General features: G+C 44.5%; 1 pseudogene; it reads right to left on the bottom strand.

Moving 5' to 3' along the window:
• Positions 1-9,164: 9,164 nt before the first annotated feature.
• LOC102989384 (eukaryotic translation initiation factor 2 subunit 3-like) lies at positions 9,165-10,950 on the bottom strand (annotated as a pseudogene).
• Positions 10,951-11,363: the final 413 nt, after the last annotated feature.

The following is an 11,363-nucleotide window of genomic DNA, read 5'->3' as shown; positions in this document are numbered from 1 at the left end:
AGCCTGGGACCACAGACAGAATTCAGGGTGTCTCTGAGTTTGCATGGGAAAACTTCCATCTTTATTTTCACTAACCTCTAACTCAAGTTAAGTACTTTGTTCCATTTGAATGTAGGCAATGACCACAGTAATTCTGATGGTTCCTGTGACTGTGAAACCAAGAGAAATCACAGATATTTTTCTATCACATTACAGTTGTCATAGATCTTTTATGCTCATTATTACTCTAAAATCACAATGGTTATTATATCTGCTGCCCAATCTCATTTAAAATGTATTAATGAAGTACATATTATATCATAAACAATTTTAAAACTATCTTGTTAACTACATTTCAGTATGATTGGTTTCCTTTGTAGTCCTATGTGTTTTATTTTATGCATTTAAAAACACTCTGAGAAGGGGTCTGTAGGCTTCACCAGATTGCCAGAGGAATCCATGGCATCAATAAGGTTAAGAACCTGTGTCCTAGGACTTCTCTTCCAGAACAGAGGGGGCTGGGGAGCTCGTTCCCAAAAGAGGGCATATGTAGGACTCAGGATCCCAGGAGGCGACATGCACTCTCTGAGCCTGAGGAAAATGAGACAGGAAACTGGGGCAGGAGCAAAGGGACTCTAAGAAGTGAAGCAGGAGCCAACAGGTCATCTGGCAGGGCTCAGTCTAGTGGGACAGAACTAAATTCCTTAGCTCCAACCCCAGCCAGGCTTCTTGGGGGAGCCAGGGCTCCTGGGTCCTCGGCTTTCTTCTGTCATTTTCCCTCCTATTCTCAGTTTCCTTCTCTGAGCTAATATAGTGGAAGCAACAGTGGCTTGCAGGTCAAGAGAGATCCTGCTTCTGGATCTGACTTTTCCTTGTCTTGCTGAGTATTTCGGCTAAGTCATCTCCCCTTCCCAGCCCAGTTTTCATATCTGTATAATTTCTGGCATAAGTACTGCTACAACCCCTTGTCATGCCCACAGTAGATATTGCTGACAGATCTCAGTATATGACCATTCCATGCTCGTATGTAGCTTCAGAAGCCTTTTCAATGTTCTACTGATTGATAGGAATCAGCAAACGAAGTAAAATATATTTGCTATTATTGGACTAGATGATCTACACATTTGCATCTCTACTATTCCATGGCTCTAAAGATCTGATCTCAGAAATGTGAACAAGACACTAGATAGATGGGAAGACCTATAAAGCATGGCTATTTCTGAACCATATGTATGTATGTATGTGTGTGTGTGTGTGTGTGTGTGTGTGTGTGTGTGTGTGTGTGTGTGTGTGTGTGTGTGTACGTGCGTGCATGTGTGTATGTGTTTAACAGAGAAAGAGAGAACATTCTCAGCTGGGCTGTAGATTTTCTCTCACGCACCCTATAGTGAAAATGGGGTCAGAAGAAGATACTCAGATTTTGAAATCTCAATCTGGCTTTCTGGAACAGGTAAACAGAGGCACATGGAAGTCAAACTCTTTGATCAAAGTGTTAGGAACAGGCACCACACCAGGATTGGTGCCACCAGGCCCTACCTGTCGCCAAATGTCCTGTCACCAGGGACATCACACATGTAGTGCAGTGGAATGATGGCGACAAAGAGCAAATAATACCAGCCACTCCTGGCGTAATGTACACAGACTCAGATCCTGCACAGCCAGGTAACCAAAATGTGGATGTGCTGGAGACTTAGGGCTTTTCCCCCAAGCAGCACAGAAAGCCACTTAGGATGTTATTTCAGAGTGTTACCTAGCCCAGGTTACAGCTTCAGCCCAGATAGATGCCATTACTTATTTGAAGTCATAGCCAGCTCAAGTGCTAGGACCAGAAGCCAGATATCCACAGGCCCGTGGGGCCAGGCTGGTACCATAAACGGGAAAGTGGATTGGATGGAAGAGTAGGGAGTGGTGAGGACTGTGGCAAACTAGAGGTCACATACCCTGTTTAAAGGCAGCTGCTGATCATCAGTTCTAGTTGATTGCTGGCTATGAGAATGTGGACCAATAGTGCCATGTCTTCCTTCTGATCTTTAAAGAGAAATCAGAACCTAGATTTTTATGTTAAATAGCTGCATTTTCAAATGTTCGCATCTAAATTTTTTAAATGTTACAACAAAACAAAACACTGTGTAAGCCAAACAAAATGCACCTGGGAACTTTAGTATTTGGCCTGATTTGCAACTACCAGTGGAATGGGTAAGAGACCAGGCTCTGGATGTAGACGTATAAAGATCTGAATCACAGTTCTGCCACTTGTTAGCTGAGCAATCTTATTCAAGATTTGTACCCTCAGGACTTCCCTGGTGGTCCAGTGGTTAAGAATTCGCCTTCCAATGAAGGGGATGCAGGTTCGATCCCTGGTAGGAGAACTAAGATCCCACATGCCGCGGGGCAACTAAGCCTGTGCACCACAACTACTGAGCACGCAGGCCACAACTAGAGAGCCTGCATGCCACAACTACTGATCCTGCATACCACATGTAGAGAGAAGCCCGCGTGCCGCAACGAGGAGCCCGTGCGCCGCAACTAAAACCCAAAACAGCCAAAACTAAAAAAAAAAAAAAAAAAAAAGATTTGCAGCCTCTCTGAGCCTCAGTGTTCTCATCTGTAAAATGGGAATAATAGAAGGGGCTACTGTGAGGATTAAATGAGGTAATGAGTTTAAAACACCTAGCACAATCATTAGCTCAAAAAAGGCACCCCATAAATGTAGCTCCTCCAAAGTGCCTCTAAACTTCATGGTGATTGGAGAAAACCTCAACCCCCTCACTGCACTGCAGTCCCTCCACCTCATACTTATTTTTCTGCAAGGTCTGAGTACTCAGTGCCCATGGAACTCTAACTCAGACACCCAAGGCCCTCAAACAGGCACACACACAGCTTGCATGCACCCTGGGGAGGATTTTGAGATGCCATGGCTAGTTACCAAGGAAAGATGTTTAGAAGCCTTCCCTGGGGTACAGCTGCAACCTTCTTGTGTTGGTTAGAAGAGACTCCTGCCCAGAGCAAGGGGCTGGCTAACATGACCTCTTGGGGGCCTTCACACTCCTAGAATTTTTCAACTTGAATTTTGTTAGCTCATGTGCACACACACGCACACTCTCACACACTGTCTGCCCAAAGCCTGAACGAGAGGGGCTCCCTTTCCCTTTCCTGGGAAGCTTCTATCCCAGCTCTCACTCCACCTCATCCTCCTGCAGCCTCGCTGGGAGGGGAGACACTGTCACGACCCCTGAACTTCATTCCCTGTGATTGATGTGCTCAGCAGGGAGCTGCAGGAGAGGGGATAACAGGGTGAGGAGGCTCAAATGACCAAACAGAAGGGGCTAGGACCTTGGCTGGGCCCCCAAAGAAGCAGCAATAGCCCCATGCACTTGGGGGAATTTACTGGTTCCAAGCACTTGCTTCTCCAGCGTCTCCCTGGAGCCTCCTTTGGCCCCAGAAGGTGACAAGGGTGTGAGGGGCCCCAGATGGGGAAACTGACCGCAGTGTCTTGCCCTGAATCAGTTTATCTGGCCCACTTGAATCCCCAAGGGTCAGGAGCGCTCTGGATCTGGGCATCTCTAGTGGAACACATATGTGGGTGCTGAGTCCCTATCCTAAGTTAAACCCCAACTTATCAACAACGATGTCAGCCAGGACTTGTGACATTCCCCCCATGCCATTTTAGAATTTAGAAGAGACTGAAGCATAGAAAAGCACGGTGACTTACACCCAAGGTCACCAGTAAGTCTCCCAACCTGCATTTGAACCCAACATTGCCTAACTGCAAAGTGCATGCTCTAACCACATATCACACTGCCTCACGTACTAGGGCCACATTCCAGGCCTGGGTTTCAGTTCCAGAAGTCATTAGAAAATACCATTACTCGATGAGCTGTTCCGCCCTGTTTTTTGTTTATGAGTCTATGTTTCAAAAAATCCCAATAAACGGTACTTTTAAAAAGGAAAAGAAACAACAAGCAGTCACCATTCCCTCATCACTGAAATAATTCTTTATCATGGAGGTCACATTTTACAAAACATCCATTACTCTATTGCATCGATTCTAAAATGCATGTTTGCGGTTCTTTTAATCTCTGAACTTTGGATGTATTTTAAAGACTGTGAAATTTAAGCTTCCATGAAATACACAATATTATTTGGCTCTAAGAATAATCCTGGTAGGTGAACATTGGCAAGATTATAATCCCCATTTTACAGCTGGGAAAACTGAGGTTCAAAGAGGTTAGGAGACTAGCCTGAGGTCACAGAGATAGTCAATGCAGATTAGCCCTGTTTCCTGATTCCCAGCACAAGCTGTGTCCACCGTACACTCCTGGCTTTCAGACCCTGCGCTCACAGTAACTTGTTCCCATCACCTCCCCCACCTCCCCCCCACACCCCGAGCTACCCACCAGCAGAGGCCTGAGGGAGACCTCAGGTCCCCAACCCAGGGTTCCCCAGCCTCACTCAGTGCTGGGGAATGAACCCAGTGTGCGGGACACCTGGGAACAGTCCAACCCCACACAGGAAGTTTTCAGGCCAAAGGATCTCACTTTCAAGAATGCATCCCATGTGGCAGGCAGCATTGTAGAGATCAAAGCTGGGCTTGGGGTGTGAAGTCAGTATTTCTGCCTGGTACCCTCACACATCATGCAAGCTAGATCTAGAGGCTTCTCACCTAGGGTCCCCATTCTCTGGAACTACTTGCCATGCCCTATTTCTCCTATTTCAAGAGGCCAAATGAAAATCAAATATTGCTTCTAGATAAGATCTCACAGACTAAAACACCACATTTCTTTGCTATGGTTAAACTTACATCAGCTCAGCGGTAATGCCACGGTTTGTTCCTGCTGACTAGGAAACACTGATTGATTGTGATAGGGCCCCAATTAACATACAAGGGGAAAAACCAATTAACAACTTACGTAACAAATACAGCTTGGCAGACAAAAATCTTTCAAAACAAGGAGTGTGACAGGCGAAAATAATACAAGGGGCAAGCTGACATGGAAGTGTGAGCTCCTCATTTTCCCAGATGGGACATGTGAGGTTCGGAGAGCTGGAGCGACTTGCTCACAGTTACACAGCAGGGCTGGCACTGGCACCCAAGCTTTCTGCCCCTCAGGAGAGGCATCTTCCCACCCCACCCTTTTGTTATGAGGTTCGAGAAGGCCAGAGCATCAGGACTCACCAGGGTTGCTGAAGGGGATCAGGATAGGGAAATGGCTTCTCCCTGGCACCTGTGGGCTCCTTCCTGGCCGGCAGCTGCCAAGGCCACGCTGTCTTTCCTCCCCAGGTGTCTCCCGAGGCAGCTAGGCGTGGGAGGCTCCTGGAAAGCCTGCTCTGGGCAAGGTGGAGGAGGCCTCCCTGAAGAAAGCACCCTCCAGGACATGGAGTGACCAGGCCTGGGGTCACAGCGTGGCCATAGAGGGCTTCGCTACATCTAGCTTGCACAGCTGCCTCCTGGCATCTGCCTGGGAGATCTCCAGATCGCAGGGCTGGTTTTCCTGCCAGCTGCTGAGTGCCTTTAAGAGAAGGACAGCAGTTCATTGGCTGAGCAAGACTCCCCCTACCTCTTTACCTGAGCAGGTGAGAGCTGCTAGGCTAGGGGCAGACCAGGGAGTAAACAAACTGTGGCAACCAGCTGGCTCACCCCTCCTCCACAGCACTGGTCCTGGGCTTCCTTCCCCTCCCCAGCCCCCAACTCCGGGAATTAAATGGGAGTAAAGAAAGGGCAAAACATTCTGCAAAACGCTTAGTACTGTTCAGCTTAGGAAGCTTCATTATTTCACAGTCACCCTAGACCAGAGTTAACTGTATGCCTTCTCTTTCAGATGGAAAAACCGTGCTGGGAGAGGTAAAGGGCTTGTTGAGTTCGCCTGGCTATTCGAAGGAAGGTTGATGGAGTAGGATGGTATGAGGACCCAAACCTGAATCCCCTGCTTTTGACTTCCCATACAGTGCTCTAGACCACACCACTGCCTTCTCTGTGAAACCTTTGGCAAGTCACTCACTGCCTCAGTTTCCACATCTGTAAAATGGCACAGTCATGCTTGTGTGTAAGTTCACATGCACTGTATTGTATATTGTATTACACTCACACTTAGAGCTAAAAAGGACTTTGGAGATTCTCTAAGCCATCTATTCATTTACCAGGAATTCATTCATTCAATAGGCATCACTATTCAGCAACTATTTTGTGCCTGCCTGGCCTGTTTTAGGGCCTAGGGATACATCAGTGAACAAGAAAGTCAAGGATCCTACTCCTATTGAGCTTGCATTCTAGAAAGAGGGGAGCTAGACCTAAACAAGTAAACAGATCAGATAGGTAACAGTCCCCTGAAGAAAGGAAATAGGCGATACGATCAAGTAATGGCTGTTGCTATTGTACATTATGTGGTCAGAGAGGCTCTCTCTGAGGAGGTGATATTGAAGGTGAGACTTGAGTAATGACAAGGAACCAATCACTGGAAGAGCTGGATAGTGTTCCAGACACAGGAAACTACAAGTGCAAAGGCCCTGAGCAGGTGTGTTTGGAGAACAGAAAGAAAACTGCTGCGGCGAGAGTAAAGTCCAATCCCTGCCCCCCTTTTTTAATAGATAAGGAAATGATTCAGAGGGATGACCTGACTTGCTCCAAAGCCCCTCCTGGAAATATCTCCTTCCTCTCTTTATCCTCATGTATTAGGGAGGGAAACTGAAGCCCGGAGCTTACCAGCATACTTGGGTTACCAACCCAACAATCATCTCACCAGCCTACACTGCTATAACCTCCTGTTTCTCCATTCTCTAGACACTTAAAAGGGTAAAAACTATGATTTTAAGAGTTGATCACACTGAAGAACAAAATCCTGACCAACAGAATACAATATTAAAAATTCCAGCAGTAATGCAAACTGCCACACAGTTATGTGGGGTCAGCACAGACCCTTCCTGCTGAGGTCCTCTCCTGTTTCATTTTCAGAATTTTTCACTCTGATGTTTATAAAGGGCTGCCAGTTTTCAGTCACCGTATTGTTAGTGGCAGCACCGGAATTGTTATTCTGGGACTGTCGGCTAGGTAGTGTGGGATGAAGCAAATGATTTCTGATGCTGCTGGTGTTGAGAACCAGGACTTGGTTCCAGAGAAAGGAGATACATACGAAGGATGAAAGGGGTTAAGTGAAAATCTTATAATTCTGGGTTTAAAATGGAAGTTTCAGTGTGAATTTTTGATGCAGCTGACCTGAAATCAGACACATATTCCCTAGCTCTGCCTACTGTTTTCAGGTCTAGAAACAATGAGCGACACTTTAGAAAGCAGCTTCAGTGTCCAGACTGTAGTCTCTAAATACTATTTCACACTAAAAGGAACCAGGCTCCTCAATAAACAAACAAACAAACAAATAAATAGCTGATACCAGCTTTAGGACAGAAAATGCACAATATGTACTTAGACTATCTTTTAATGCCAAAAATCAAGGAAGCTAGTTATGGCAAAGAGACTCAGCAGGCAACCGAAGAGTCTCGCAGTGGCCAAAGTCAGGACAATTTGAGCATCAGTAAGGAAAATAACTGCAATTAGTTGAAAAACATCAAATATATTTTAATCCATGAGTCCACAATGATATATTAAAAATGAACAACAAACCTCAGTGATCATCTTCAGAAGATATTAAGAAATCAATTCATTATTTTGAAAACTAGTAAATAAAGGGAAACAATTAAGCACTTGTTCTGTCTTTGCTGTAAGAACTGTGCCTCAGGCAACCAAAGAGTAAAGGAGAGGAAGCTGCTCTTTACATAATCATTCCAACAAATAAAATGAAAAAGGAATGAAGCAGGATTGACTTGGGATATCATCACTTGTTATGAATTAGTTGATCTAACTGAAAATATTACAAAAACAGAGACAACTTGACATAATGGGCCTTTTGATGGAATCAATACCACCTCCTACGAAGAAATCATGCCTCCAAAATCAAGCAGGAGTCTGATCAAGACTTTAGACGCAGGGGTGGACAAACGTTCTCTCTAAAGGGCCAGGTAACAAATATTTTAAACTTTACAGGTTATATAGCTCTAGTCTCTGTTGCAACTATTCAGCTCTGCTGTTGAATAGTACAAATACCAGGCACAGACAATAACTAAACAAATGGGCATGGCTGTGTTCCAACAAAACTCTGTTTATAAAAAAGAGTAGCGGCTAGATTTGACCCATGGGCTATAGTTTGTTAACCCCTGTTCTTGACCTGACTACCAGCTTACAGGAAATACAGGGACTGCGGAACACATGAAATGACACCCCAGGGATGCATTTAGCAAAAGCTAAACTAGGAAGACATCTAACAGGAAAATCAATCTGATTTCTTTAACAAATAAATGTCAAGATACTAAAAACGAGAGGCAGAGACTTAACGTATACATTAAAAGAAACTTAGCAAATATTAACCAAATACAATGTATGGACCTTGGGACTTCCCCGCTGTTACAGTGGTTAAGACTCCGCACTTCCACCGCAGGCGGCGCGCGTTCGATCCCTGGTCAGGAAACTAAGATCCCACATGCTACACGGTGTGGCCAAAAAATAATAAAAATGTATGGACCTTGTTTGAATCCCACTTGAAACAAATATAAAAAAAATAGTGTAATTGGAGAAATGTGAACACTGACTCGAATATTTGATAATATTAAGGAATTGTTGACATTTGGTGCTGTTTGATGATGTATTGTGGTTGTGTTTAAAAAGGGGAGGTCTTATATTTTAGAGATGTTGCTGAAATATTTACAGATGAAATGCTATGATATTTGGGATTCAGTTAAAAATAATGGGTGGTAGAATATAAAGGGAACAAAATTGATAAGGAGTTATTAATTGTTGAAGGTGGATGATAGGTACAGTAGAAGTTCATTATACTATTCTTTCTACTATTGTGTAAATACTTGAAAATTTCCACTATGAAAAGTTAAAATATATTTATGCCACTTCACACTCAGCCAACTGACAAAATTTTTAAAATCTGACAAACTTCAGTTTTGGAGGGATATGGGGAAAGGGTAGCTCTCACAGATGGTGGGAATGTAAATTCCTACAACAACTTTTGAGAGGGATTTGTGTACACCCCATGACCCAAAAACTCCACATCTCGATATACACTAAGTGATACTTTAGTCCATTAAGAGACATGCAGGAAAGTAAAAAGAGCGAGACATACAGGAACTTTTTTTATTTTTTTAGAAGAAAAATTTTATTTCAAACAGATTCAGTGGTATGTGTGCTACAGCAAAGGCTGGTTGTAGCAGTTTCCTTTCAAACCTGCACTGATGTATAAATTAGACATTATTTGGGAATGATTAGTTTCTGGTAAAATGTAGATTCAATTCAACATTATGCCAATTTTTACATTTATTGTAGACCCTATTTTAGAGGTTAACTTTTCATCTCTAAAAAATGAGAATAACCTTACAGCTACTCCTAAGGTAATGAGCTGTGAAATTAATTCCTCACTATTGCTTTGAAAATATACCCCTAGGTTGCTAAGAGAAATTCCGACTTCATCCAAATCTGTTATTTAATTCTTCAGTCATCATCTCCTGTTGGCTTGATTGTCACTCCTCTTCTTATTTGACCCCAACCAATTAAATGCCAGTGTTTCTCAACTCTTCGGCTAAGGGCAATTTTTTCTCCTACTTCTGTGCACACAATTAGTCAGAACGATTTTGCCCAAATCAGCCTTGACCGCACTAACTCTTCCTCCTGTCGACAGGGATCCTATGTTCACCATAAGCACTTCATTCTTAGACAGGTTTTGCACTTTTGCTGCTTTCTTGTCTCCTTCGGTGCGTGCACCTAGAAGCCGTCTAAGCAGGAAATAGGAAATTTCCAATTCTGTGAAGATCTCAGGTAAAGCTCCAACTGCACCAAGCACCTGCCCCACCATTCTGTCAGCCCGGCACAAAGTGGGGTCCGTTTCTGTTCCCACTCCAATAAGACCTCCTGGAGCAGCACACTGAAGATCATTATGCTCTGCGAAAAGCGATACAATTTTGGAAAAGATGGGTTTACACATGAGCTTTCCTTCACTATCTTTGGAAACAATACCAGGTCTGACTTCTATCTCCTGGCCCACCTTTAATACTCCTTTCAGAATACTACCACCAGCTACACCCCCCTTAAGGTCATCAACCTCACAGCCAGGTTTGTTTGACATCAAAGGATCTAACAACAATAAGTCGGGGTTCTGAAGTAAAGTCTCTGGGGGGTACTGGAATTTTCTTTACTAGGTACTCGCAGACAACTTCAGTATTGTATTTTAGCAGAAATTGGAGTAATAGGAGCTCCGTCTGCTACTGTACCTTGTACAAATGCAAGGGTCTGTTCATACTGTTCTTTTGCCTGGCTTTCCTTTACCTAATCAATTTTATTTTGTAGAATCAAAATATGCTTCAGTTTCATGATTTCTATAGCAGCCAGGTGTTCGAAAGTCGAGGCTGAGGACAAGACTCGTTACCAGCTACCAACAGAAGAGCTGCATCCATCACTGCGGCACCGTTCAGCATAATAGCCATCAAAATATCATGGCTAGGACAGTCAACAAAGGAAACATGTCTGACTAATTTTAAGCTCCCTTTGGTCCCTGGAATATCTGTAGGAAACTCATCAGGTGTACTACTTCCACAGGATCTATAACATTCTGGCCGAGGACAACTTGGGTCATCAAGTTTATAAATCTTAGCATTAGCATAGCCAAGTTTGATTATAATGTTTCTTTCTAGTTCATTTTTGAACCTGACAGTGTGAACTCCAGAAATAGCTTTTACAACCGTAGATTGCCCATGAGCTACATGACCAATTGTACCTATATTAATTGTGGCCTGTCTGCTGATAACTTCGTGTGAAAGTGGCGTCAGCTTGGTAACATCCAAAGTATTGAGATCTTGCCGAGAAAGGTGCGGCTGCCCTAAAGTCACACCAGCCTCGCCCCCAGCCATCTTGCCCGGAGAGGAAGGAAGGCATCCGGGTGGCTGCCTGACCATTCGCAAGCCCCCTCGTGCAGGGTGGGGCAGCGGAGCCTAAAGTCACACCAGCCTCGCCCCCAGCCATCTTGCCCGGAGAGGAAGGAAGGCATCCGGGTGGCTGCCTGACCATTCGCAAGCCCCCTTGTGCAGGGTGGGGCAGCGGAGGCCTCACTGCTTGGACTTTTCTCCCCATGGATTTGTACAGTGCCTGCCGGCAGAATGACCGTGTGGCAGGCTGACCGCGTGGCAGGCTGACCGCGTGGCAGGCTTCCGCTTTGCGATGACGGCGGACGGATCCCCCTGGCGGCGGGCCCCGCCTCCCTGGACCAGGAACATTTTTTTTTTTAATAGGAAAAATGGAAAACAATCAAAATGGATAAAAATTATGGTATCTTTGGATG

Source organism: Physeter macrocephalus, unplaced genomic scaffold, assembly GCF_002837175.3.
Source record: "Physeter macrocephalus isolate SW-GA unplaced genomic scaffold, ASM283717v5 random_1155, whole genome shotgun sequence".
Classification (NCBI taxonomy): domain Eukaryota; kingdom Metazoa; phylum Chordata; class Mammalia; order Artiodactyla; family Physeteridae; genus Physeter; species Physeter macrocephalus.
The sequence above is the reverse complement of the archived record's forward strand: the minus strand, read 5'-3'. Positions and strand labels throughout refer to the sequence as shown.